General features: G+C 36.1%; 1 protein-coding gene across 1 annotated transcript in view; it reads left to right on the top strand.

Moving 5' to 3' along the window:
- The first annotated feature begins 3,130 nt into the window (after positions 1-3,130).
- LOC112693884 overlaps positions 3,131-6,330 on the top strand; it is a 55,455-nt gene continuing 52,255 nt past the window's right edge. Inside the window, exon 1 of the mRNA XM_025569139.1 lies at positions 3,131-3,503. The gene's annotated coding sequence lies outside the window, so the exon portion shown is untranslated. The remainder of the gene's footprint in view (positions 3,504-6,330) is intronic.

The following is a 6,330-nucleotide window of genomic DNA, read 5'->3' as shown; positions in this document are numbered from 1 at the left end:
GTAATGCGATATTTTATACGTATCATAAAGTTTATGTCTATAACTTAAAAATTTAACATAATCGTATTAATTGATTTTGTTTGTTGTATAATCGAAAGGTCGGATTACACGCAACGAATTATTGCACGTTTTATCGAACACGAATATTAAGTAAAACGTAGCGTGTTTATAGTAAATCGTAAGTCTTATTGAACAGAAATTAAATCTACAATAGGATTGAAAGACTGATAGGTAAGGATTAATTTTACGCGAAGTTGAACGATAAGTCGTTACATGTAAATACGGGCTTGATGCATTGTATACAACTTTTCGTCCTATTTAGGTATATTTTCTCTCCTAGTTTCAACGACTTGATTTCATTTTTTTTTTTTTTTTTAATAATTGTTATATACTATAGTATATTTACCTAAATTATTCAATAAATAATATAAAATTTGATTCGAATTGTATTTTTTTGTTTTTTTTTGAAAACATATCTGATCTACAGAAATTCCGTTGCACACGTACTGGGGACATAATGGTAAAAAACCACAACAATGATTCTTTAAATAATGTAAAACATCATTAAAATAACTGAATACCATTGAAGAGTGAAGAGAAATACAGTTTAAACTGGTATGGAAAACTGAGTAAAAATTGGAAAGTGAAGGCACTCTATAAAATGTACGTCTTACTGTCCGTTTTATATGTTCAGTAAAACATAAAATAAGTCGTGGCGTGTAAACCGGCCTTAAAATGTTTTCATTTATAAAATCTTTTTTTTCGACATATTTTTTGCCGATTTTTGCTTTTGTGTTAATATTTGTAGTTCTTATTTTTGTATACGTATTTACTTGAGAAAGTTTGAGAATTTCAATAATTTTAAAAATATGTGGATGTTGATGACAATAATCTGAATTAGAATGTGAATGAAAACTTTCACCTGCATTCGTCGTATGTACCATATCAGAAGATTGCTGCACCTACATTTTTGGAGAAAAAATACTATCATTTCAATCGTCTATTAAATAATAACAAAATCCAAAAATTAATTTATGAGAAGAAATTAAAATAACCAATATGAAACAAGATCTATATTATCGCAAATCGGAAGAATTGGATAATCGCGGAGTAATCACATTTGTAGAGACTAACGTGCGTTATAATTGTTCACCTACTACCCTCGTGTAGTGACTGACCGGGCGCATGTAAACGACGCCACAAGTACCTTTTTTTACTGTAAACTAAGCCAGAAAAAAAAACAAATAAAATTGGGTTCATGTAAACTCCGCCACTGAAAAATATCAGGTAAAATTGAGTTCACGTAAAATCCGCCAGTGAAGAAAATCAAGTAATAGTATAAAATTAATATGATAGATTATTTAAAAAAAAAATATAGTATAATATCATATCATATCGTTCAAATTAAACATTTTAATCACAGTAAAAAAAAAAATCATGATAAATAATCGTTATACCTAATAATCTGTCCGTGTATATATTTGATACCCGAATAGTTAATGCGCGGGTCAGGGGCATTTGTCACGTCAGTGATGCTATGCTAGCGGCACTTATCGCTACGCTCCTCGGCGCCGTCGCTTCGCTCCGCTGATCGAAAACATCCCTCGACTTGCTATGCAACACCATCCCAAGTAGGTCACAGGGTAATCACTATGTTACTAACTGTTGTATCAGTTATCAATCATCATGAAAATAATTAAAAAAGTGCAAAATAAAATTTCAGCAGTTGAACTCGATACCTGTATGCTGTGTATGACTTTCAATACCTTTGGACTACGAGTTCACATACAATAAAACCATAATATTGTTCATACATTAATTTAGCTAGAAATAAGGAAAAGGTATTCAAATGGTGCTAATAGTAGCTACGGTTTTTCTTTTGGAGCGACTACGATAATTGCATGATTCAGTTGGCCATCGAGGACACAAAGAATTTTTTAAAGTTTTTTAGCTTTGTGTATCAAATGAAAAGATGGTGATTGAACATTGTCATAAAGAAACTTATGCTGTAATGTATGATATTCGTGGAATTTTTGGGCCTCTATCTAGGATCGCCCGGGCCGATTTCCTACCCCAGTCCGCCCCTGCTTACAACGCACTGCTCTACATTCGGTTTCGAGCAACTGGGTGCCCGCACAGGCGCGCCCGCAAGATAGAATCCCACCCGGGGCGAAATCGAAATCCTAAAGGCCGAAACAAAGTGTATTCAAAAAAAACAGACGAGAACAAAACCAAATACCATAGAAATCGGAAGAATTTATACTCGTAGTGTTTTAAGCGATACGCAGTCACGCGTAAACGTTGTAAACTAATGAATACGTTCAAGACTCATACGTTTTAGATTATCTAAAAATAGGATAAATTTTACTGAACTTCGTACATGGATCTCGATAAAATTATGTTATGATCAACGTGCGTGGTACTGAATCGACAATGGTTTTGAAACAAAAATTCCCAGTAGGTACAACGGCAATGAGTGCCCGTACCGACTTCCAGAGCCGTGACGCAAAATCTATAAACAAAACGCAAAGTATAATATGTGCACTCGTAAGAATTTCAACGCACGCGTGCACACAAATATCGATAATGACGACGACGACGATGTGTGAGAAACATTCCGCAATACGACGGTTTGAAATCGTGTGACACGATTATTTTTTTTTTCACCGCGCACACGGATTCGATATTCGATTAATTCCCCCCCCCTCCCCCGCGATACAATGCGTATACATACGTGTGTGGTGCGCGTGTACGTAAAAATTATAATATTTGACCTGAATAACGTTTACGCATTATAATAATAATAATAATGATGATGATGATGATGATCGTAATGGTATATCGGCACAATAACATATTGTCATCGGAGACATCGCGTCGGCGGACGCGCCGTACCGGCGCACGAGTGTGGGTGGGGGGAAGACATTAAAAAGTGCGTACGCTCGCAGGTCGGTAGATTAATATTTATTTTTTTTTTATCGAGGGGGGGGGGGGGGGGAAAAAAAAAAGGGGGGTAAGAAAAAAAAACGGTAAGAACGGAAATCTCGCGGCGGCGCACGGAAAACCGCCGGCGGCGCGTCGCGCGGGTGGAGGGGTCCGAGCGACGGTAGTCGTAGTGGTCGCCCGCGCGACTCTCGGTCGGCACAGTCGGCAACGATACCGCGCGGAGAACAATAATCGCGCGGGAGTTCACTCGTACCGAGACGATACATCGCGATCGCGATCCACGCCCGACCGCCGTTCACACCGATTTCCGTCAAGTCGGACGTGCGCTTCGCCGACCGGCAGTCATTCCAACGGCTTTACAATCTCTACCCGTTTTACGTTTACGTTACGGTACCTTTCTCGGGTTTTTCTCCGGTCGCTATTTTCTCTATCTCTCTCTCCCCCGACACCGATCCTTACGATCCGTACGACCCGTCGTCCTCCGCCGATCGCGTCGAAAACGTTTGGACCACCGCTGCGCACAACATCACATCGAACCATACAGCACTCCGCGCACGGTATGTATACAAAAAACCATTTTGTTTGTTTTGCGTTCCGGTCGTACCGTCGACCGGCGTTCAAGTCTAACTCGCACGTGCCTCGACACGTCGTCTCGTGCAGGGTCGGAAACTCAACGCCCGACTAGGCGATACGCATGTCTCAATCGATTATATACGTTGGTCCGACAATCTTCTTCGGTACTTTGACACGACGTGAAATTCGTGTGCATATCCGTTTGTTTGATTCGTGTTCGCGCGAAGGTACGCCTTCGTTTCGCGTACTCCGCGTCTAATATTTCAATTATAATCACTTGCTGTCGAATCTAGCGGAGAATCAAAAAACTTTTAACGCAAGACAAACAATCGGTACGTTTTACATGCATTCGCAGACATGGATTATAATATTTTACACATAATATTACGTTGGTTTATTAAAAAAAAAAAAAACACTGTCTCGAAAAACATTCTTCTTCGCGTATTGAACACCCACGATATTGTTTATTATACACTCGTGCCGAGGAGTGTAGAACGTCCGTCGTTACAGAGTCTAACACTCGCACGGATCCGTAAACTTTTAACTACAGTGTTTTATTTGAATCATAATGCGACTAGTGAAAGGTCCGTACGATTTTAATGAGCCGTTAAGATTAAAACAGTGTTTGAACCTATGTGAGAATTAAATACACGTACATAAATCATTTTCTTTCGTATCACATACGCGTATAATATAATACGGTTGAAGAATAGACGAAAAATTGTATAGTGCATAATTTTTTATTATGTCCTTTAGAAAGTGCGTATTATTTAATATTTTTCCCATTCAAAACCAAAAAAAAAAAAATATATATATATATATATATAATACACTTCAGTAGAATCTAATCTGTTTTTCGAGTATTTAATCTTATCGAGTTCGTGTTTGAAAAAAATGCTTGATTACATTTTTAGCTCATAAACGTGTAACGTAACAGTTTATATACATACACATGTATAAAGATGTGTATATACACACATGTATGTGATGTTTGCGTGTAGCGTACGAGTATGATAGTTTTACTTTTATGTTCTATACACGATCATATGTACACGGATTGTTGAAACTCCCTTCTCGCAAATTCAGTGTGTACAGCATTAAACTACTTACCATAAGAGTTCAAGAAAACATGAAAAAAAAAATAAACGTAATTCAAAAATTATTGGGTTAGTAAAATACGTTCTTATTTCTTTATTTTTTATACGCGGATATTTTTTTAACAACATTTCCTTTTTTTTAACAATCGAGAATAATAATAAATTTAAACTTAACCTAACTAACTGACAAGGTATATTATTTCGAGTAATTTTATTCGATATGACGATATCGTACGGTATGTATACGTATGTTATACGGTTACACTTCATATCTTTATATAGTACGAATATTTCTGTTAATAAGAATTTTTATGATTTTTCTAAACGACAATATGTTTAAACGGTTATTATGCGTTTTATGCTTAATGTTAGTTTAAGACTTTCTGTTGTTAAATTGAGCATAAAATCTGTGAAAGTCTTTGCTGGAATATTTCCCCCGTGAGGATATACTAATAAAATATAAATACATATGTATATATATATATATATATATATATATATATTTCGATCTTTATGCGGCATTACAAATACGTATCATATAATAGAAATTAAATTAAATTAAATTAAAATAACTTATACAATCAAGTGGTTATTGGATTCTAAGAGGCTACGATGTAGCAGTAAACACGATTGTAGGTAAATTGTTTAATCATGTAAACCAACGGTCACCAAAAAATGGCCTACGAACAAATTTTATTCGCAGACGAGGGTAAAAAAACGCTAGTAAAATTCATTGGTTTTTACCGGCGGAAGCAGATGTTACACTCTTTGCCAAACGTATCTCATTACTCATATATTAAAGTTTGAAGAGATGACCGTTTGCGGAATGTAGCGATTACTCGTCGACCGGTGCTGGCTTAATTTCCGTTGTATCACGTTATTACTTACTCCGCGTTGATTCATATTCGTGTTTGTTTCGCTTTTATTTGATTATGGATTAGAAAAGAAAAATAATTGAATTCGAAAACGAAAAGTTTTTTCCTGAACGTGTACGGTATTGTTTATTGTTTTGTTTAGCCGGAATTCTCCTCGAGGGCCTTGGCCCGTCTGTTTCATTTGCCCACCAGACAGTTGCTATTTTTAACGTTTTCAATATTGAACGTCACTATGTTACTTCACATGAATCATTTTTTCAAACAATTTTCTGAACGTATTATAATACGTTTAAAACAATTGCTTTGAATTTTCGATGGCTCAGGACATTTTAAGAACTCCCGATGTGGCCCTCTGAAAATATTAATTGGTGACCCTTAGTGTAAAATGGTACAACGTTTTAACCGTCACGCATCGGTCGTAAAATCAGAAATAAGACAAAAAAACACTGAAGAGGATGGTCCCTGAGCTCACTAACGATTTTTAAATGGGTATTTGAATTGTACACCGTATTAATCAAACGTTCGGTTGAGTCCAGTATAGTTTATAATACCGTTGAAAGCAATGAAATCGGTTGTAAAATACGTTCGTAAATGTTCTGTATTATAAATATATAGACGATTTGCATTCGTGTTAAGAGTGTTGAGTTTGTTTTCACAACGAGTCGGGCATCCAAATATTCCACAGACTGTGATGGATAGCTACAAATTATACGTATTTTATATTATATAGCGTATAAAAATATATGCACACGCGCGTACGGTAAATATAAATTGTTACAACAACTGCTTTGTAATAAATCGGTAGAACTGCAGAAAAACGAACGCATTATTAGCGTGAA

Source organism: Sipha flava, unplaced genomic scaffold, assembly GCF_003268045.1.
Source record: "Sipha flava isolate LNK unplaced genomic scaffold, YSA_version1 119_pilon_pilon, whole genome shotgun sequence".
Classification (NCBI taxonomy): Eukaryota; Metazoa; Arthropoda; class Insecta; order Hemiptera; family Aphididae; genus Sipha; species Sipha flava.
Note: the sequence above shows the minus strand (reverse complement) of the source record. Positions and strands in the feature narration are given on the sequence as shown.